At 36.3% G+C, this 23,222-nt stretch overlaps 1 long non-coding RNA gene and 1 other non-coding gene across 2 annotated transcripts in view; both read right to left on the bottom strand.

Annotated features, from left to right (window-relative positions):
- LOC139363129 (uncharacterized) overlaps nucleotides 1–18,774 on the bottom strand; it is a 129,386-nt gene extending 110,612 nt beyond the window's left edge. Inside the window, exon 1 of the long non-coding RNA XR_011623044.1 lies at nucleotides 18,745–18,774. This is a non-coding gene — a long non-coding RNA (uncharacterized lncRNA). The remainder of the gene's footprint in view (nucleotides 1–18,744) is intronic.
- LOC112423861 (small nucleolar RNA U13) lies at nucleotides 17,328–17,432 on the bottom strand. The gene has a single exon (XR_003014430.1). It is a non-coding gene; the product is annotated as a small nucleolar RNA U13 (small nucleolar RNA).
- Nucleotides 18,775–23,222: the final 4,448 nt, after the last annotated feature.

Here is a 23,222-nt window from a genome sequence, read left to right as displayed (position 1 = left end):
TCCAAATATGTACTTTATGCCTGTTCTGCTTTCTGCAAAGATTATTTTTCAGCGGCATCTTGCTGTACTGCATCATTTTTTTTTTAATTGCCACTCTCTTGGTAAAGGTTTTCTACCTCAACCCCACAGAATAGCTATTTAGATATCCTAAAAGTATTAATTACCTATATACATCCTGCCTAACAAAGCTGTGCTGCAATAGCATGGTCTGTTTGCCAAAGAGTTTTGAGACTATTACCTTGATCATCATTTGTTGGTTAATATTAATTACGGTTTTGAGATGACAGTGATAAGAAATGTGGTATATTCAGCAGATACAGCTTCCTAAAATATCTATAAGATTGGAAAGTACTGTACTATCCAGCCTAAAGTGTTACCTCCCTGTATGAGTGGCTATTTGCAAAGCTGATTTACAATGTGGCAAATAAGAAAACGGGATGATATACAGCAGCAGAGATGCTGCAAGAATTGCCATGCAGGCACTGTTCCCCAACACCACCTACCATAAATTCTTACAAGATAAAGTGTATACCAGAGTAAGCAGTGAACCATTTTCTTTACATTCCTTCCATTCTGCCAGAACTCTGAAATTAAAATAGGAGAGAGTGAACAGGAGCCACTATTTTGAAAATCAGAGTAGACAGCACCAGACGAAGAGCAGATCCGTGACTGGTTCCAGCTCCTGTGAGCATATGTGACCTTTGGCAAGACTGAATCTCAATATTCTCAGTTGCTTTCTATTCTTTGTTTTATTTTTTAAGGAACAACAAATATCTTCTCTGACAGTGTGAGGATAATATGAAATGATATACAATTGTCCTGTGTCACTAAAAATGATATAGATACCTGTGTGTGTAATAAAATTACCTAATTTGACAGGTGATTGATAAAGAATACACATAAAATAATACGATGAATGAAATATAGTAGTTGCATATATCTCAATACTAGATATGCTCAGGGCAAGTTTGAGACTAATCTAATTCCCAATATCGTGAACTCCCCAAAAATTACATGAATTTTTTTTTTTTTTTTTTTTTTTTTTTTGAGATAGAGTCTTGCTCTGTAGCCCAGGCTGGAGTGCAGTGGCGCGATCTTGGCTCACTGCAAGCTCCGCCTCCCGGGTTCACGCCATTCTCCTGCCTCCTGAGTAGCTGAGACCACAGGTGCCCGCCACCACTCCTGGCTAATTTTTTTATATTTTTAGTAAGAGACGGGGTTTCACTGTGTTAGCCAGGATGGTCTCAATCTCCTGACCTCATGATCCACCCGCCTCAGCCTCCCAAAGTGCTGGGATTACAGGCATGAGCCACCGTGCCCAGCCGGAAATTTCAATAACAGTAGATAGGTAAGCAAATTTGTTATCTTTCATATACCTTATGAAGGGAAATAAGTTTTAAGTTACATGTTCAACTGGCAATATTGAGTGGGATTTAAAAACCAGTAATTTGAAAATAGACTTGAAACCAGTAACAACATACAAGACAATGGAAATGCATAGAAATCTAATATTATGGAGTCAGTTACTCTTCAGATGTCCCTGAAATGATCTTGACAGAAGAAACAACCAAATGATATTTTCTTAACCTAAACTTGTGAACTGGTGGTAACATAAACTATCAATACTAAACATGTTGGTGAATTTTGATGCTTATTTATATTTTAAATTTTATTATTGTAAAAATATAAGTAATCCTGAATATTGAGTGAGATTTCATTCTTTTAAAAAATCCCTAGGCCTGGGGTGGTGGCTCACACCTGTAATCCCAGCACTTTGGGAGGCCTGTGGATCACGAAGTCAGGAGTTTGAGACCAGCCTGGTCAATATGGTGAAACCTCGTATCTCTACTAAAAAATACAAAAATTAGATGGGCATGGTGGTGCATGCCTGTAGTCCCAGCTACTCTGGAGACTTAGGCAGGAAAATTGCTTGAACCCAGGAGGTGGAGGTTGCAGTGAGCCAAGTAGCACTGCCCTCCAGCCTGGACAACAGACTCTGCCCCAAAAATAAAAAAAAAGAAAAAAGAAAAAAAAAATCCCTGGACAACCATTCTTATAGCAACATTTCAAACAAATCTCTCAAAACTTTTTCAGAATGTTTTGCAACTGAAAAGAAATCACGAATAGAACAATACAATAAAAAGGCAAAATCAATTAAACTAAAAATTACTTCAGGCTTTCTTCAAGGTCAGTGAAGCTTGACATGTCAAAAGCATATTTTAGGAGTAAATTATCTGTGAAAGTCCTATGCTGCAATCATTCAACAAATACTAAATGCCCAATATTTATAGTACCAAGCAAAATGCTAGGTGTGGAAGATGAGTTAGTTAGATAGACTAAGTTTCTACCTTAGAGCTTATACCAGCAGAAAATATGTAAACTAAACAGATACTTACAAGAGTTGAATAAATTGCAAGAATACAAAGTGCTGCCAAGTGAGTGTTTGAAATAGACACAGAATCACCACCAAAAAAAAAAATAAAATAAAATTTCAACTGGATGAAGAGAGTTACTAATAGGGACTATGAGTCACTTGAGATGATGATGATGATGATGATGATTATTATTATTATTGTTATTATTTTGAGATAGAGTCTCACTCTATTTCCTCAGCCAGAATGCAGTGGTGCAATCTTGGCTCACTACAATCTCCACCTCCTGTATTCAAGTGATTCTCCTGCCTCAGTCTCTCCAGTAGCTGGGATTACAGGCATGCGCCATCATGCTCTGCTAATTTTTGTATTTTCAGTAGAGATGGGGTTTCGCCATGTTGGCCAGACTGGTCTCAAACTCCTGTCTTCAAGTGATCCACCTGCCTTGTCCTTGGGATTCTTGATTCATGAGATGAGAATTATACCATTAGCGAGGGATAAAAAAGGTCAGCATCAGTTGAATTAAGTGAGACTGGTCAGTGGATGTGGAGGCCTTTTCAATTCAGGCAGCATTTGAAGGTTTCTTTTCAGCAAGACTTGTCAGAGACCCAGAAGCATGGAGAAAGGGAGCTGTTACCATTTGTATTCCCAGATCTATGAAATTCAGTGATTACAAGCCAGAACAGAGCAATTTCCTAGATGCTGAGCCTTATACATTGAGTCAGTTCTCTTTAGTCAACACGATTTTCTGAAATTGATAAACTCAATGCAATTGCATCCCTTAAGGCAGAAATAGATTATTTTTTCCTAATGGCAAATTAAAGCCAATTTTTGCATTGTAATCATCATATAGGGGGTGAATAAAAATTCAAGTGGGTTTTAAAGATACAAGAAGAAATTTCAAAGAAACAACACTGCCAGAACAACTTCCTCAAATACATGCATACATATACGATTTGCAGGGGGACATGGCTATACTCTCTTTTGACTTTAAAAAAACTGGAAGGAAAAGTGTTGGGGGAAGTAACTTTGCAGTTTACATCCTAGTTTTGCAATAAGTGGCTTTACTTATTGCAAGTTACTTAATGATTTTTAGTCTCAGAATCTTTATTTGTAAACTGGAGTGAATAATGCCTCTGACACAGATTTGTGAGATTCTACCTGTGAAATGTAAATCCGTAGCTAACACAGTAGAAACCAAATGAATTTCCTAGGCTCTTTCTCAATCCCCTAATCTTCCCACTTTACTAAAACCAAAGGAAGGAAAGGAGGAAGGAAGGAAAGAAGGAAAGAAGGAAGGAAGGAAGGAAGGAAGGAAGGAAGGAAGGAAGGAAGGAAGGATAAATTTTATTTTCTAAAATAAAATAAATTTTATTATTGTAAAAATATAAATAATCCTGAATATTGAGTGAGATTTCGTTTTTTAAAAATCCCTAGGCCTGGGGTGGTGGCTCACACCTGTAATCCCAGCACTTTGGGAGGCCTGTGGATCACGAAGCCAGGAGTTCGAGACCAGCCTGGTCTCGAAAGACCAGGAAAGAAGGAAGGAAAGAAGGAAAGAAGGAAGGAAGGAAGGAAGGAAGGAAGGAAGGAAGGAAGGAAGGAAGGAAGGAAGGAGAAAGAAAGAAAAGAAAGAAAGAAAGAAAGAAAAAGAAAGAAAGAAAGAAAGAAAGAAAGAAAGAAAGAAAGAAAGAAAGAAAGAAAGAAAGAAAGAAAGAAAGAAAGGAGGGAGGGAGGGAGGGAGGGAGGGAGGGAGGGAGGGAAAGAAAGAAAAAGAAAGAAAGAAAGAAAGAAAGAAAGAAAGAAAGAAAGAAAGAAAGAAAGAAAGAAAGAGAGAGAGAGAGAAAGAAGGAAGGAAGGAAGGAAAGAAGGAATCAAAGAAGGAAGGAAGGAAGGAAGGAAGGAAGGAAGGAAGGAAGGAAGGAAGGAAGGAAGGAAACAAAGAAAGAAGAAAGGAAGGAAGGAAGGAAGGGGAAAGAAAGAGAGAGAAAAGAGAGAAAAGAGGACAAAACTTGCCTCTCTTTCTAATAGAGCCAGAGTCAGAATAAGAGAGGCCTTCCAGTCACAAATAAATTAGTAAAAACAAATTTGCATTTTAGCTATCAAGTGGTGATGTTGGGACTCTAATTCAGTGACAAAAACGAAATGTGTACTTCATAAATATTGGATTAACTGAATGTAACGAAAAGAATGACTAAAGTGAATACCTGAACAGAATAAATAAATGAATGAATGACATCCATCTTAAAGGGTCTTTGAACCTCTACACGAATTACTTTTTTCATCCTATTTCCTTTTAGGTTATTGGTTTTCAGCTCTGACTACATAAGAGAATGTCATGGGTGACTTTTAAAATCACTATGCCCAGGACAACTTGCATCAGAATTTGAGCGGTAGGTGGGGGTGGGGATCAGTATTTTTTAAAGTTCCCCAGGTGATTCCAATGTACTGTCAAGGGAGATTCATTTTTTCTTACTAGTCTGTGTCTCACCTCATGTATATTCACTTGATGACATTCCTTTTATCCCTACTCTCAGTGCCTTTGAGATAATAATTACTTAATTACTCTATTTTGTCCTAGTTTACTAATAGATGAGAATTAAATAATGCAGCCCTTGTTTGCTCTTGTTTCATCTGGTTACTAAGCACAACGTGGAATCGTTTGTAATGACAAACATTTTAGATAGATTTGAAATGAATTATAATTCTAGCTGAACAAACCTGAGAGGGTAAATTTCTCACTCTCTCTGCCTCAGAAAACCAGCCACACCTCTTATACCAATTCAATCAGAATCTCTGGAATGAAAACATGGGCATCAGAATTTTTTGGTAAACTTAAAAATTGACACCTTCAGTTAGGTAGGTATTGTTCATATTCCTATACATAGGTGGCTACCTGCCATAACCTTCAAAGCAATTGGTTCCAACGGTCAATGGAGAAAGCAAAGCAGAGTAATGAGACCCCCCATTTTTTTTTTTTTGAGACAGAGTCTTATTCTGTTGCCCAGGCTGGAGTGCAGTGGCACAATCTCAGCTCACTGCAACCTCTGCCTCCCACGTTGAAGCCATTCTCCTGCCTCAGCCTCCTGAGTAGCTGGGATTACAGGTGCATGCCACCATGCCTGGCTAAGTTTTTGTATTTTTAGTAGAGACGAGGTTTCACCATGTTGGCCTGACTGGTCTTGAACTCCTGACCTCAGGTGATCTGCCTGCTTCAGCCTCCCAAAGGGCTGGGATTACAGGCATGAGCGCCCAGTTGAGACCCCCCATTTAAATATAATCTTGCTGCTTCATTTTGAAATTGGTAATCCTCCAGCCATCACTACTATTTCCTAGACAAGGCAAGGTCAGCATCTTGCCTATGCCCTCTCTGGTCTGCAGGATACAAGAGTAGCCTAGACAAAATACACCATTTTAAAATCCAAATTTTCCATATAATTGTACATTTTTTGAACTCATATTTTGGTAGATTAAGGTTGTTCATTAATAGGACTTTTTTTGCGTTTATAATTAAGCCTATTATTAAATATCAGTTTTTCCCTTCTAAAAAGCATAAGACTAGCAGAATACTAATTTACATAAATGCATAAATGAGACCACTATATGTTAGACATTTTGTTTTTTGTTTCAAGACAGTGTCTCACTCTGTCACCTAGGCTGGAGTGCAGTGGCATGATCTCAGCTTACTGCAACCTCCACCTTCTGTGTTCAAGAAACATTACTGCTACTTCAGCCTCCCAAGTAGCGGGGTTCTACAGGCTCATACCACCACGCCCTGCTAATTTTTGTATTTTTTGTAAAGATGGAGCTTTGCCATCTTTCCCAGGCTGGTCTCAAACTCCTGGCTCAAGTGATGTGCCTGCCTAGGCCTCCCAAACATTTTGTTTTTTCTTTTGCAGTCTGTTATCACTTGCTTGTTTTTCTCTATTCTTGATTCCACTTGCCCCCCCACCCCACATTATAATATTTATTTGATTTTTCCTCCCCATATTTAATATATTCCAACATTTTAAAAATGTAGTAACTATTCCACCATATTTCAGCATATACATGCAAAAATGTATACTTTTACAATTATTTACAACATAAAAATAAAATATTATATACACTTGTTTATCAGTCTTTTCTTAGATATACAGTTTGTGAACATTTTCTCCCACTCTGTGGGTTGTCTATTTACTCTGCTGATTATTTCTTTTGCTGTGCAGAAGCCTTTTCTTTTAATTAGTTCCCATTTATTTTTCGGTTTGTTGCATTTGCTTTTGGGTTCTTAGTCATGAATTCTTTGCTTAAGCCAATGTCTAGAAGAGTTTTTCTGATGTTATCTTCTAAAATTTTTATGGTTTCAGGTCTTAGATTTAAGCCTTTGATCCATCTTGAGTTGACTTTTTGTATAAGGTAAGAGATGAGGATCCAGTTTCATTCTCCTACATGTGGCTTGCCAGTTAACCTAGCATCATTTATTGAATAGGGTGTCCTTTCCCCACTTTATGATTTTGTATGCTTTTTCGAAGATCAGTTGGTTCTAACTATTTGGCTCTATTTCTGGGTTCTCTATTCTGTTCCATTGATCTATGTGCCTATTATACCAATGCTGTTTTGTTAACTGTAGCCTTGTAGTATAGTTTGAAGTTGGGTAATATGATGCCTCCAGATTTGTTCTTTTTGCTTAGTATTGCTTTGGCTATGCAGGCTCTTTTTTGGATCCATATGAATTTTAGAATTGTTTTTTCTAGTTACGTGAAGAATGATGATGGTATTTTGATGGGAACTACATTAAATCTGTGATTGCTTTTGGTAGTATAGTCATTTTCACAATATTGATTCTACCCATCCATGAGCATGGGATGTGTTTCCATTTGTTTGTGTCATCTGTGATTTTTTTCAGCAGTTTTGTAGTTTTCCTTGAGATCTTTCACCTGCTTGGTGAAGTATATTCCTAAGTATTCCCTTTTCTTTTTTTTTTGCAGCTGTTGTAAAAGGGATTGAGTTATTGATTTGATTCTCAGCTTGGTCATTTGTTGGTGTATAGCAGTGCTACTGATTTGTGTACATTGATTTCGTATCCTGAAACATTACTGAATTCATTTATCAGATCTAGGAGCTTTTTGGATGAGTTTTTAGGGTTTTCTAGGTATACAATCATATCATCAGCAAACAGTGACAAGTTTTAATAGCTGCAAAATAATTCATTATATGCAGGTACCATAAGTTAACCATTACAATGGATATTCATTTTCCTCCATTTTTTGCTAGTATGAGCAATCATTATTAAATTATTAAACATCCTTATATACTAATACTCACATACTGGTGCTTTAACTCTATAGCCAAAATACCTGGTTTGGGATTTCTGGACTAAAGGGTATATGAGGGTTTAAAATTTTTTTATTTTAATATTTACTGCTAAATGTTCTGTCCAAAAAATTATAATAACTCATATATCCACCAGCAATATTTGGAAATACTTTTCTTTACGCCACCACAAATAGTAGGAAGATATGGGTATTTTATTATTTTGGCCAGTCTAATTAAGTGCATAATAACATGTCATTTTCAATTTAATTCATATTTCCCTGACTCCCAGTGAGTTTGTGTATCATTTAATTAATTATTTGTTTGTTTATTTATTTAGAAATGGAGTTTCATTCTGTCACCCAGACTGGCATGCAGTGGTGTGATCTCAGTTCACTGCAACTTCTGCCTCCCGGATTCACTCTACCCTGAATCCCAGTGAGTTTGCACATTCATTCATTCATTCATTCATTCATTCATTCATTTAGAGACAGAGTCTTGCTGTGACACCCAGGCTGGAGTGCAGTGGTGTGATCTCGGCTCACTGAAACCTCTGCCTCCTGGGCTCAAGTTATTCTCCTCCTTTGGCCTCCTATGTAGCTGGGATTACAAGCATGCACCACCACGTCTAGCTAACTGTTGTATTTTTAGTAGAGACAGGGTTTTGCCATGTTGGCCAGGCTGGTCTCAGACTCTTGACCTCAAGTGATCTGCCCACCTCAGCTTCCCAAAGTGCTGAGATTACAGGGATAAGCCCTGCATCAGGCCTATTTGCACATCATTTTATGTATTTGTTGCCCTTTTGGATTTGCTGTCCTGTGAATTGCCTTTGTCCTTTGTCCATTTTTCATTTGGAAACTATACCCTCAATTAATTTTAAGTATTTTTAGTATTTCATCACTTACAAAAGAAAAAAGTTCAGCTGTATTTTTGGTAAATGGTCTTTTTGTTTTTTCTAATTCAAGTTTTATTAGAAATTCCTGATACATTTTTAAAATGTCATTTTCATCATCTGCTGTTATGACCACATGATTATTCTCTTTAAGTTTAATATTAAATTTTGTGTTAAATTCTGGTGACTCGATTTTCTTCTGGGGTTTTTATAGTTTTGGGTTTTACATTTAAGTCTTCATTCCATCTTACTTTTTGTATAAGCTGTAAGAAAGGTGTCTACTTTCAATTTTTTGCATATGGCTAGCCAGTTCTCCCAGCACCATTTATTAAATAGGTAATCTGTTCCCCATCACTTGTTTTTGTCAGGTTTGTTGAAGATCACATCGCGTGTTCTCACTTATCAGTGGGAGCTGAATGATGAGAACACATGGACACATGGTGGGGAAACAACACTCAATGAGGCCTGTTGGGGAGTAGGGACAGGGAGAGCACCAGGAAGCTAATGGATGCTGGGCTTAATACCTAGGTGATGGGTTAATAGGTGCAGCAAACCACCATGGCAAACGTTTACCTAGGTAACAAACCTGTACATCCTGCATATGTACCACAAAACTTAAAAGCTGATGAAAAAACATTCTGGTGACAAACTTCCTGATAATGAACCACCATTCATTTCTAAAATAAAACCTTTATCATGGTGTATCAAGTGATTGATAAACTCTAAGATTCTTCTAATGTTTATTTTTTTACCTATATGTTAAAATCTAGGACTAAGCTATATTTTCTTTACTTAAGGGCTATAAAATGTTATATTTATGTTCATATTCATGTATGTATGTGTGTTATATATGTGTGTGTCTAATATTGTTTTATTTAAAGCATCTCTTAAAATTTTTTTTCTACTGGACAAAGTTGAAATTTAAAGTGGTATTCTAAAGTTTCATTATATTAAATAGATTTTAATTTAATTTCTAATATATTTTAGTTTATATGCTTAGTTGCTATATTTGGTACATAAAAGTTTATAAAAGTGTATCTCTTTCATTAATAGTAATTTTATTATATAATGTCTTTCTTTATCCTGATTATTGCTATTATCATTAAATTTCAGCCTCTCTGATATTTATAATACCACGCTTGCTTTATTTTGTTTCCATTTGGCATATAGCTCTGCTCATCTCTTGTTATTATGTATTTCCTGTAAAGACAGTACATAGTTGTGCTTTTTTACTTCAATCTGATGGTCTTGTAAAGTGAGATTTCAGTCAATTAACACTTACTATAATGACAGACATAAGTTTTTATTCCTTTTTAAACTTTTTTGTCACAGTCATTTCTGCTATAGCACTTGTTTTAAAACATGAATTTCCAACATGATTGACATATGAAGGAATGATTTCAGCATAAAATAAATTTTGTGTCTCCTTATGAATCATTACCACTTAAGAAACACTAGATCAAGGCAGAAAACTGCATGGTTAGATGGAGCCATACGGGAATTAGTACACAAAACATATACACGCTCAGACCTGAGCCATCTACCAGTTATCTCAGTCCACAGCATGTGTTAGCCTACATTGTTTTTCCATTCTTTTGAACTCACGAACTTTTCAATACAAAAAACACACTGTTTTAATTAATCTCTCAAACGTATCTAAGCATCTGTGTTCAAAACCAGCAAGCCATGCATGTAAAAGAAAATCTTTAGGTATTGATGATATTGAAGATCATCTTGAACTAAAGTGTTTTGAAAGAAAGGAGGGAATATGTATTATCTCTAGAGCAACAAGCATAAAGGAATCCACATGGTGGACCATCAGACACAACTCTGCAAAAATACATGGCTATGTCTTGAATGACTTCAAGCGCTGTGAAATCAATAGGAACAAGGACGAAAGAAATACAAGAAATTGAAATATTGTTGAGCATATGAAGACCAAATAGTGCAATGATCAAAAACAACCTTTCTCACAATCAAAGAGAAAACTTAATCAAAGAGAAAGCACTATCTCTATACAAAGACCGTTATCACCAAATCCTGCATAATTTTCTCCTTTCAGTGCTACTAGAGGGTGGTTTGGTGGTTTCAAACACCACTACAACTCCTAAAGCCTTCATATCAGTAAAGCTTTGAGTGTAGAAGAGAAAGTCACAGATTTCCAGAAGGGATACGGAAGTTAATTGAATAACAAGGCTATCTATTGGATCAAATTTTAAATATTTATGACATAGGTATCTATTATAAACATATGCTTCCAAGGAACTGCATCTCAAAGGGAAAACAAACATGTTCCAGGTTTTAAGGCTGCAAAAAGACTGCAGATTTTGACAACCCTCCTTTCACTACTACATAGTAACTCACAAGCTGCAATCCTTCCAACTCTCATTTTCACGAGCAAACTGTAGACTATTTCAAAGTAAATTGTCAAATGTATTGTAACCATTGATGTATTTTTTAACTATTTAACATGTATAAAACTGTTCTATTTTTATTAGGCTCTTACCTTGTATTAATAATATTTAACTGATGAAGTTTTTGAGCGTCCTACTAATCCTGAATAACAGTAACATTTTTTGTTCTCTATGATTTTAACAATCATTCATTGTAATTAAAGTAGCTTGAAAATCTTATTTACCTTGGAACAAAGAAAATGTTTAGAAAAAACTAAATGAGTGATTATTTTTGGCATGAAGAACAGAGAACAGTTGCCCTTTTGCTGCCTTCACAACTCATTCTTACATCCAAAGCAAGGTTTGATAATTTCGGGAAAAAGAAACAAGTATAAAAGGAATTCTATGAGACTAGCTCTTTTTATTACCAATTTAAAACTTCACTTCTAAAGGCCCAGTGACTGCTGTATTTAATATTCACTGAACTTGTAATTTCTAACAATGAGTCCAAATTTATAAGGCAGGCCACTTGTTTTTCCCAGGAAGCTTGCCATAATGAAATTACCTTTCAAATTACACTGTTATTATTCAATAGTGCTAAAACTCTCCTACTGTGAGCACTAATTTGCACAAACTACCATTGCACTTGGCACCGATAAAAATACAAATATATTTTAGAATGACATTTGAATTTGGAAATATGCCCAATATCGCTCTTTACTCTGAATAGAAAGAACTGCTTGTGGTTCTGGGTAAAAATATGACTGCTTATACCTAATACACTTTCTAATAAGATAATTTCATGTGCAAAAAATCTAGTTACCTATAATCGTGAGGTCAATTTTTTTGTGAATCTTCTATTTAAAAAATAAATTTAGGGCTGGGCACAGTGACTTATGTCTGTAATCCAAGCAATTTGGGAGGCCAAGTCAGGCAGATCTCTTGAGCCCAGGAGTTTGAGGCCAGCCTGGGCAACATGGTGAAACTCCGCCTCTACAAAAAATATAAAAATTAACCAGGCATAGTGGTTCATGCCTGTGGTCCCTGCTACTTGGGAAGCTGAGGTGGGAGAATCACCTGAGCCCAGGAGATCAAGGCTGTAATGATCCAAGATTGCATCACTGCACTCCAGCCTGGGCAACAGAGTGAGACTTTGTCTCAAATATAAGTAATAATAATAGTAATAATGATAATAATATGAGGCGTAATTTTAGAAGATGGGATGGCAGAGTAGGAAGAACCAGAAATCTATCTCCCTACCTAAAATCTATCTGCCTACCTAAAATCTATCTGCCTACCTAAAATCTATCTGCCTACTACAATTGTACTGACAGAATTTATCTGATGTAACTATTTTGGAACTGTGGATCCTATTGAAGGCTTGTACCTTCCAAAGGAAGGCTTGTTTAGTGAATTGCTATTACTTTTGTCAACTTTAGTTTGCAAAGGAGGAGCTCCCCATCCCCCACACCCAGTTCCTTGGTAGGTAGCAATGCACATGTTCCTGGAGCAGCTAGAATGCAGCTCGTGGAAATCAGTGTGACAAAAAGAACTCTGTCCTCCAAATATCAAGATCTGAGCTTTGATTACTGATTGTTGTTTTTGATCTCGGAGGTGCAAAGAAGCAGGCAGCTATTGTTTTGTACCTTCTCACATTGCTGCTACTCCCTTCTACCCCCAAATGAATTGACTTCCAGGGAATTTTAAGAGCCACTGCCTCTTCCCTCTCCCCTTAATTTTTTTCTTTTTGCCTTTCTGGGAGCCAGACATTAAAGTCTTGGACATTCAAAAGCAGCTGTATATGTGAGGAAAATTAGAAAGTGGTCACTGTTAAAGCAAACTAAATATGGCCTGAGAAGGACTCCGTACTTCTATACTTGAGTCCTTGTGGATGACCTGTAACCTAGCTTAATAGTCACACAAGATTGAGAACCTAATTTAAGAGTATGCAGCTGTAACAATAACTGTCTTGGGCAATCCCAGCGGCCGTAGTTCAACCACTCATAGACTGCTAAGTGTTCAAACTGTGTTCAAATAAGGCAAACACCAACCTGTAACCAATCCAGCTGTTTCTGTACCTCACCGCCAATTTCTGTAGGTCATTTCCCTTTTTTTGTCTATAAATCTTCTTCCACTACATGGCTGTGCTGGAGTCTCTGTGAATCTGCTGCAATTCTGGGAGCTCCCAATTTGCAAAATATTCATTGCTCAATTAAACTCCTTTAAATGTAATTCAGCTGAAGTTTTTCTTTTATCACCACACAAGACCATGGGAAGGCACAGACTCAGAAAATGCCTGAGAAGACCTTAAGTATATATCTCATTCTGATCCTTGACACAGAGATAGCTTAGAACACCCCCCCCAAAAAAAAATCAATAAACGATGAAATGTAACCAAGAAACAGCAAACACAGGGAAAGGGAGGAGAATCTGGCTTCTAGAGTTACCACTTTATTAGGTTCAAATATGCAAATTTTCAACAAAAAAAAAATCACAGGGCATTCAAAGAAATGGAAACTATGGCTCAAAGGAAAAAATAAATAAATCAACCAAAATTGTCCCTGAGTAACACAGATGGAAGATCCACTAGACAAAGTCTTTAAAACAATTGCCTTAAATATATTTTAAAAACTAAAGGAAGATGTAAAAAATAAAAATCAAGAAAATGATAAATGAACAAACTAGAAATATAAAGATATCAAAACCTAAAAAGAAACCAAAAATAAATTCTAGAGATGGTAAGTACTCTAACTGAAAAAAACAATTCCCTAGAGAGATTCAAAGGCAGTTTTGAACAGGCAAAAGAATCAGTGACACTTGAAGATAAGACAATGGAAATTATTGAGTTTAAGGAACAGAAAGAAAAAAATATTGAAGAAAAGTGAACAGAGCCTAAGGGACCTGTAGCATATCATCAAGCAGACCAACATACACACTGTGGAAGTTTTAGAAGGAGAAGAGAGAAAGGGGTAGAGAGAATATTTGGAAAAATAATGGCTGAAAAACTTCTGACACTGGATGAAAGATATGAATATAAACATCCAAGAAACTCAAGAAAATCCAAATATGATGAACTCAAGGAGACCCACACTGAGATACATTATAATCAAACCTTTGATTGAACAAAGACAGACTCACTACATACAAGAGATTTTCAATAAGATCATAAGCAGATTTCTCATTAGAAACTTTGGAGGCCAAAAGCCATGGGGCCAATATATTCCAAGTGCAAAACAAACAAACAACCCCCCCAAAAAATTACTAACCAAAAATTCTATCTCTTGCCAAACTATCCTTCTAAAATGAGAAACTAAGACATATTCCCATATGGCTGGGCATAGTGATTCACACCTGTAATCCTGGCACTCTGGGAGCCTGAAGCAGGAGGATTGCTTAGGCCAAGCATTCAAAACCAACATGGGAAACATGGTGAGACCTCATCCTTACAGAAAATAGTAATTAAAAAAGATTAGCTGGGAATGGTGGTGCATGCCTGTAGTCCTGGCTACTTGGGAGGCTGAAATGGGAGGATTACTTGAGCCCAGGAGTTGGAGGCTACAGTGAGCTACAGTTGTGCCACTGCACTCCAGCCTGAGTGACAGGCCAAGATCTTGAATCAAAAAAAAAAAAAAAAAAAGACATTCCCAAATTAAAAAACTGAGGGAGTTCATTACCACTAGAGCTGCCCCAAAAGAAATGCTCAAAGGAAGCCTGCAGCGTGAAATGAAAGGACTCAGTACAGTAATTCAAAGACATATGAAAAAATAACCGTCTCAGTAAAGGTAAATACCTGTGCAATCATAAAATCAAATATTATTGTAATAATGATTTACAACTCCACTTTTTGTTTTCTACATGATTTAAGAGAAAAATACATTTAAAAAATTATTACTCAGAAACCTAATTATTGTAACTTTGGTTGGTAACTTCCCATTTCATCTTCTATATAATTTAAAAGACTAATGTATTTAAAAGAACTATGAGTTTATGTTTTGGGATGCATAATATATAAAGATGTAATTTTATGACATCAGCTGCTGAAATAGGTGGGGATGAAGCTATAACAGAGTAAACGTTTTGTATAGTATTAAAGTTAAGCTGGTACAAATTTAAATTAGAGTATTACTTCAAGATGTTAAATGTAATCCTCATGACAACCATAAAAAAAAACTACAGAATATATACAAGGAAATGAGAAATAAATATAAACACTTTCCTACAAAAAATCAAGTAAACACAAAAGATGACAATAATGCAGGAACTGAGGAATAATAAAGTATAAGGCATATAGAAAACAAATAGCAAACTGACAGAAGTAAGTCTCTCCTTATCAGTAATTACTTTAAATAAATGTGGAGTAAAACTCTCCACCCAAGAATTACATATTGGCAGAATAGATTTAAAAATACATGATCCAACTAAATGCTGTCTACAATAGACTCATTTTAGATTTAAAAATACAAACAGATGGAAAGCGAAAAGATGGAATGATAGACCAGGCATGGTGTTTCGTGCTTGTAATCCCAGCACTTTTGGAGGCTGAGGCAGGTGGATCACCTGAGGTCAGGAGTTTGAGACCAGCCGGCCAACATGGTGAAACCCTGTCTTTACTAAAACTATAAAAAATTAGCTGGGGTGGTGGGGCATGCCTGTAATCTCAGCTACTCAGGAGGCTGAGGCAGGAGAATCACTTGAACCTGGGAGGAGGAGGTTGCAGTGAGCCAAGATTGAGCCATTGCACCCCAGCCTGGGCAACAAGAGCAAAACTCCGTCTCAAAAAAAAAAAAAAAAAAAAAAAAAAAAAAAAAAGGATGGAATGATAGAAAAAGCTATTCTGGCTGGGTGCAGTGGTTCACACCTATAATCTTAGCACTTTGGGAGGAGGTGGGCAGATTACCTGAGGTCAGGAGTTCAAGAGCAGCCTGGGCAACATGGTAAAACCCTGTCTCTACTAAAATACAAAAAAATTAGCCAGGGGTGGTGGTGTGCACCTGTAGTCCCAACTTCTCTGGAGACTGAGCCATGAGAATTGCTTGAACCTGAGAGGCAGAGGTTGCAGTGAGCTGAGATTGCACCTCAGCATGCCAGACTGAACAACAGAGAGATTCTATCTCTAAAAAAAAAAAACAAAAACAAAAAAAAGTGTGTTTATTTAAAAAAAAGAAAAGAAAAAGAAAAAGCTATTCCATGCAAATAGTAACCAAAAGAGAGCAGCAGTGGCTATACCAATATCAGACAAGATATACTTTAAATTCAGAAAATGAAAAAGACATAAAGAAGGACATTATAAATTAAAATGTTCAATACAGCAAGAAGATATAAAAACTATAAACATTCATGCATCTAATAACTGACCATCAAAACATATAAGGCAAAATCTGACATAAATGAAGGGAGAAATACAGTTCTACAATAACAAAGATTTCAGTACTCCTCTCTCAATAATGAAGACACCAATCAGACAGAAGATAAGAAAGGAAATAGAAGACAACACAAACCAACTAGATCTAACAGACATATACAGAGCATTACCCAACATCAACAGCATACACATTCTTCTCAAGTACACATGGAATATTTTCCAAGATATATCACATGGAGAGGTGAAGTCAGCTGTACTTCCTGGTTCCAGCGGGGACTTGGAGAAATTTTCTGTCTTACAAGGGGTTTGTAAAATGCACCAATCAGTGCTCTGTAAAAATGTACCTATCAGTGCTCTGTAGCTAGCTAGAGGTTAGTAAAATGCACCAATCAGTGCTCTGTAAAAACATACCAATCAGCGTTCTGTAGCTAGAGGTTTGTAAAATGAACCAATCAGCACATTGTAAAATGGACCAGTCAGCGCTCTGTAAAGTGGACCAATCAGCACTCTGTAAAGTGGGCCAATCAGCACTCTGTAAAGTGGGCCAATCAGCACTCTGTAAAGTAGACCAATCAGCACTGTGTAAAATGGACTAATCAGCCAGATATGGGCAGGCACAAATAAGGGAATAAAAGTTCGGCACCCCAGTCAGCAGCGGCAACCTGCTCAGGTCCCCGGCCATGCTATGAAAGCCTTGTTCTTTTGCTCTTCACAATAAATCTTACTGCTGTTCACTCTGGGTCCGTGCCATCTTTAAGAGCTGTAACACTCACTGCGAAGGTCCGCAGCTCCATTCTTGAAGTCAGCTAGACCACAAACCCAACGGGGAGGAACCAACTCCGGATACAGTATGTTAAGTCACAAATTATTGATAGATTATAAAAGATAAATATTATGCAAATTGTCTTCTCTGACCACAACAGGATGAAATTAGAACTCAATAACACAAGTAAAACTAGAAACTTCACAAATTTGTAGAAACTGCACAGCACACTCCTTTTTCCTTTTTCTCATGTCAGACAAATAATGTGCCTATGTTGTAACACCAGGTTTGAGGGAGGTGCATCTCATCCAAGTGCATGAAACCCAATCATCAGGCTTGTGAACTACAAAAGGATCATACAGCAGTCTTCAACAACCAATGGATCAAAGAAATCACAAAAGAAATTAGAAAATAATTAGAGACAAATGAAAATGAAACTACATTATACCAAAACTTATGGTACACAGCAAAAGTGGTACTAAAGGAAAAAAACTATAGCTGTAAACACCTAATGTTAAAAACAAAAAAGTTCTCAAATCAACTACCTCATTTTATACCTTAAGGAACTAGAAAAAGAAGAACCAAACTCAAAACTTGCAGAAAGAAGGAAATAAAGATTAGAGCGAAGATAAAATAGAGAATAGAAAAATAATAGAGAAAAGTCAATAAAACCAAAAGTTGATTCCTCAAGATCAGCAAAATTGATGAAATTTTAACTAGATGAACTAAGAAAAAAGAGAAAAATTTTAATTAATAAAATAAAAAATGAAAGTGGAGATGATTCCACATAAATAAAAAGAATTATAATTGGCTGGGTCAGGTGACTCATGCCTGTAATCCCAGCACTTTGGGAGGCCAAGGCAGGCAGGTCAGTTGAGGTCAGGAGTTTAAGACCAACCTGGCCAAAATGGTGAAACCCTGTCTCTACTAAAAATACAAAAATTAGCCGGGCATGGTAGCCTATGCCTGCAATCCCAGCTATTCATGAGGCTGAAACAGAATAATTGCTTGAACCCAGGAGGCAGAAATTGCAGTGAGCCAAGATCACACCACTGCACTCCAGCCTGGGCAACAGAGCAAGGCTCCATCTCAAGAAAACAAAAAATTATAAAACAGTACTAAGAACAAGTGTATGCCAACAACCAGGTAGCCTATATAAAACGTAAAAGAATTCCAGAAACACAAAAACTGCAAAACTAAATCCTGAAGAAATAGAAAATATGAATAGACTTAAAATTGGTAAGAAGATTGAATCAATGGTAAGAAGATTGAATCAATAATCAAAAAATATCCTGAAGAAAAGCCATGGACCTGATGGCTTCCTCAGTGAATTCTACCAAACATTTAAAGAACTAATACTAATCCTTCTTGAACTCTTCCAGAAAATGGAAGAAATGTGATGGTAGAGCTAAATAAGCATTGACTATATAAAACAATAATAATAACAATGTCTAAGTGATAGATTTAACAAAAATAAGATGGAAAGAAATGTAATATGGGAGAGGTTGATTCAAGTTAGGTTTCTAAGGTTCTTGTATATTTGGGATAAGAACAAACGTAGATAAACTTTAAACATTAAATATGCATATTTACATTTCTAGATTAACCATGACATGTGTAAATGCCAAACTAGTAGAGGAGGAACATAGAATGAGAAATTTTTGTACCTGTTCTCCATCCAAGTCGTCAACATCTTTCTCACCATGGTTAGCCTACAGAGCAAAGGAAAAGCAGAATGTTGAGAGAGGAGAGGAACAGGTGAATGTGGATATTTCTTTTATGTTAATTTCCTGGTTTATATTTTGTTCAGTTAATAGTAGTATTCAGACTTTACAAAACAACATTTGTATACTGTATCCAATTATTATAAACAATGATACATTTATTTCTGAAATAGTTATTAGGGATATATTATATACTGTTTTTCCTGACAGTTTCCAGTGCTAAAGAGAAAATGATTAAAAAAAAAACAAAACCTTCAACTTTTGAATAAATAAAAAGACTTTCTTTTAAACATTTGCACTGGAAACAAGTAACTTACAAGAGTGAATGAAATATTTCCCAGTGGTTGTCCACATGATGGTCCTTTTGTCATTGACTTTAATTTAAAAAGACTAGCAAATATACATGGGGGGTTAATCTATATAATAGAAACCTGGAAGATCACAGATTAAGAAGAAATTAAGTGAGTGTGTGTACATGTGTGGGCATTTATAATATTTTTAAAAACCTGAAAAACAGACAAGGTGACAAGAATAAAAACAGGCAGCCACATAATGTGTCAAATGTTCCATCTCTTTTTAATTATGGGCCCTTCATTTTCCCAACTATCTTAAAATAAGTTAGTATATACATCATAAAGCATATTTTGAAGAAAAACATTGAGAGTTTTACAGGGAGAATAAAATGTACTTTACACGTATGGAATAGTTGATTTACTCTTAATATCCATACAAACTTATCAAGTTTCAGGCTTTTTTTTTAAACAAGTACAGCTGAGTGAGTACCTGAAAATAAATATACTAAGCTCATGGACTAGAATTACACAATACATTTGCTACAGGCCACAGGAGGTAAATTGGTGATACCAAAAAACATGCATGAGGAAGCCCCATGAGCCCTTGTCTGTCTTGCTCATCATTTTGTAATAACTCCCTGGGATAATATGGGTAACAAAGTGGGCACCTAATAAATATTTCTGAATGAAAATAAAATACATAGGAATTAACCAAGGAGATGAAAGACATGTACAAGAAAAACTATAAAATATTGCTGAAAGAAATTAAAGACATAAAAAATAGAAACTCATCCTATGTTTACGGAGAAGACGACAATATTTTTAGGATAGCAATACTACCCAAAGTGATCTACAGATTCAATACAATCCTATCAAAATCCTGATGATACTCTTTATGGAAATAGAAAAATTCATCCTAAAATTCATATGGAATATCAAAGTTCCCTGAATAGCCAGAACAGTCTTGAAAAAGGAACAAATCTAGAGGAGTCACAGTTCCTCACTTTAAAACTTACCACAAAGCTACAGTAATCAAAACAGTGTAGTACTGTCATAAACATAGTTATAGACCAATGGACGATATAGACCAATGGAATAGAATAGATAATTCAGAAATAAATCCTCATATATATGGTAAATGATTTTCGCAAGAGAGCTAAGACGATTCAATGAGGAAAAGAGTCTTTGCAACAACTGGTGCTGGGAAAACTGGGTATCCACATGCAAAATAATGAAGTTGGACCCTTGTCTAACACCATATACAAAAATTTTATATAAATGGATCAAAGATCTACATTTAAAATCTTAAGAAACTGTAAAACTCTTAAGAAAAAAACATATGGCAAAAGCTTTATGACATTGGATTTGGCAGTGATTTCTTGGATATGATTTTAAGGACACAGGCTACAAACCAAAAAACAGACAAATTGAATTTTATGGAAAGGAAAAAAATTTGTGAATAATTAAGTGAGGCAATGGATTTGTCAATTAACATGATTTAATCATTTCATACTGTATGCATATATCAAAATATGTTGCCTACCACAAATATATATATGTAACTTTTATTTGTCAATAATATATTAAGCTGGGTAGAATTTTTAAATATACATTTTTAAAGACAATATCAGCAGAGTAAAAAGGCAATCTGCAGAATAAAATATTTACAAATCATATATCTGATAAGATATTAATATATAGAGAACTCCTAAAACTCAACAATGAAAAATGAACAATTTGATTTAAAAGTAGGCAAAGGACATGAGTAGAAACTTCTCTAAAGAAGATATATAAATGGTCAATAAGTACATGAAAAGTGTTCAACATCACTAATCATTAAGGAAATACAAACCAAAACTTACACTGAGCTATCACCCCACACTTGTTAAGAGGGATACTACAAAAATTTTTTTTTTTTTTTTTTTTTTTTGAGACGGAGTCTGGCTCTGTCGCCCGGGCTGGAGTGCAGTGGCCGGATCTCAGCTCACTGCAAGCTCCGCCCCCCGGGTTTACGCCATTCTCCTGCCTCAGCCTCCCGAGTAGCTGGGACTACAGGCGCCCGCCGCCTCGCCCGGCTAGTTTTTTGTATTTTTTAGTAGAGACGGGGTTTCACCATGTTCGCCAGGATGGTCTCGATCTCCTGACCTAGTGATCCGCCCGTCTCGGCCTCCCAAAGTGCTGGGATTACAGGCTTGAGCCACCGCACCCGGCCAAATTTTTTTTTTTTTTTGAGACAGAGTCTCGCACTGTCGCCCAGGCTGCAGTGCAGTGGCATGATCTGGGCTCACTGCAACTTCCGCCTCCCAGGTTCAAGAGATTCTCCTGCCTAAGACTCCCAAGTAGCTGGGATTACAGGCCCCTCCACCACAGCCAGCTAATTTTTTTTTTTTTTTTTTTTTTTTTTTTTGTATTTTTAGTAGAAACAGGGTTTCACTATGTTGGCCAGGCTGGTCTTGAATGACTGACCTCGTAATCCACTCGCCTCGGCCTCTCAAAGTGCTGAGATTACAGGAAAACTTTTTTAAAAACATAGAAAATATGTTGACAAGAATGTGGAGTCATTGAAACTCTTCTGCACTGTTGCTGGAATGCAAAATGTTATAGCCACTGTGGAAAACAGTATGGCGAGTCCTCAAAAATTAAAAATAGAATTACCATATGATCCAGAATTTCCAATTCTTGGTATATACCCCAAAGAATTGAAAACAGAATCTTGAAGAGATATTTATATACCTATGTTACAATAACATTATTCACAATAGCTAAAACATAGATGTAACTCAAGTGTTCACCAATGAGATGAATGGAAAAGCAAAATGTGATACATGCCTATAGTCACAACTCCTAGGGAGGCTGAGGTGGGAAGACTGCTTGAGCCCAGAAGTTCAAGGTCACCCTAGGCAACACAGTGAGACCTCATCTCTAAAAACATTTAAAGAAAAATTTAAAAAGGAAATATTGATATATGCTATGACATGGATGAACTTTGAAGGTGTTATGCTAGATGAAGTAAACCAGTCACAATAATACATATACTGTATGATTCCACTTACATGAGCTAATTAGAGTAGGCAAAATCATAGAGACAGAAAGTAGAATAGCAGTTCCCAGGGGCTGGGAGAGGAGGCCATAGGTAATTGTTTCATGAGTATCGAGTTTCAGTTTTACAAGATGAGAAGAGTTATAGAGATGAATGGTGGTGATAGTTGCATAAGATTATGGATATACTTAATACCACTAAACTGTACACTTAAAAAATGGTTACGATGGTAAATTTTATGTTATATGTATTTTATCACAATAAAATAATTGGAAAACATTTCCCAGAAATAAACAAACTTGAGAAAAAGATAATAGATTAAATTGTGGCACACTCATAAAATTTAGGGTTAATGTTTGTAAAACACATATTTTGTAGCGGATACTGGGAATATTGATATACACAAAGTCTATGGAACAGGCATAGTCTGGTGGAGTGATAGCCATATATGCAGATTATTACAATCTAATATAATAAATTATGATAGAGGTGCATACAAGACGCATTGAGAGCTGCATAGAGGTGCATACAACATGCAATGAGAGCTGCATTAGTTAAGATTACGTGAGCGGCTATAATAAATAAATTCTGAAATCCGTGGTTTAACACAATAAAGGTTTATTTCCCACTCTCACAATGGTCCTATGCAGGAGTTACTGGTTAAGCAGCTCTCTTCTAAGGAGACTCAGGGGGCCTGGGCTGCTTTCTCTAACAGCTCTACCCTCTTCAACATGTGGTTCCTGAGACCTCCTTGAGAGGGTTCTTTAGATCAGCCACCTGAATGTGGAAAACAACAGGGAAAATCACAACTGGGAGGAATTTACCCTCCAAGCCTGAGAGTGTACACATTGTTTCCATTCACCTTCTGTGGCCGTTTCAAACAACAAATGAGATTGGGAAATGTTTTGCTCTGTGCCAGAAAGGAGAAGAAATGTGTTTGGTATTCTGCAGCACAGTCTGCACAAAAGTAGAGAAACAAAGGGAAATTTCACGGGGGCATAAATTCTTCTAGCTCTTGAAAGATAAGGTCCGTTTTCCAGGTGAACAATGCATATCAGAGCATTTCAGGCAGAAGTAAGAGAGTGTGA

Source organism: Macaca nemestrina, chromosome 5 (genome assembly GCF_043159975.1).
Source record: "Macaca nemestrina isolate mMacNem1 chromosome 5, mMacNem.hap1, whole genome shotgun sequence".
In the NCBI taxonomy this organism is placed as follows: Eukaryota; Metazoa; Chordata; class Mammalia; order Primates; family Cercopithecidae; genus Macaca; species Macaca nemestrina.
Note: the sequence above shows the minus strand (reverse complement) of the source record. Positions and strands in the feature narration are given on the sequence as shown.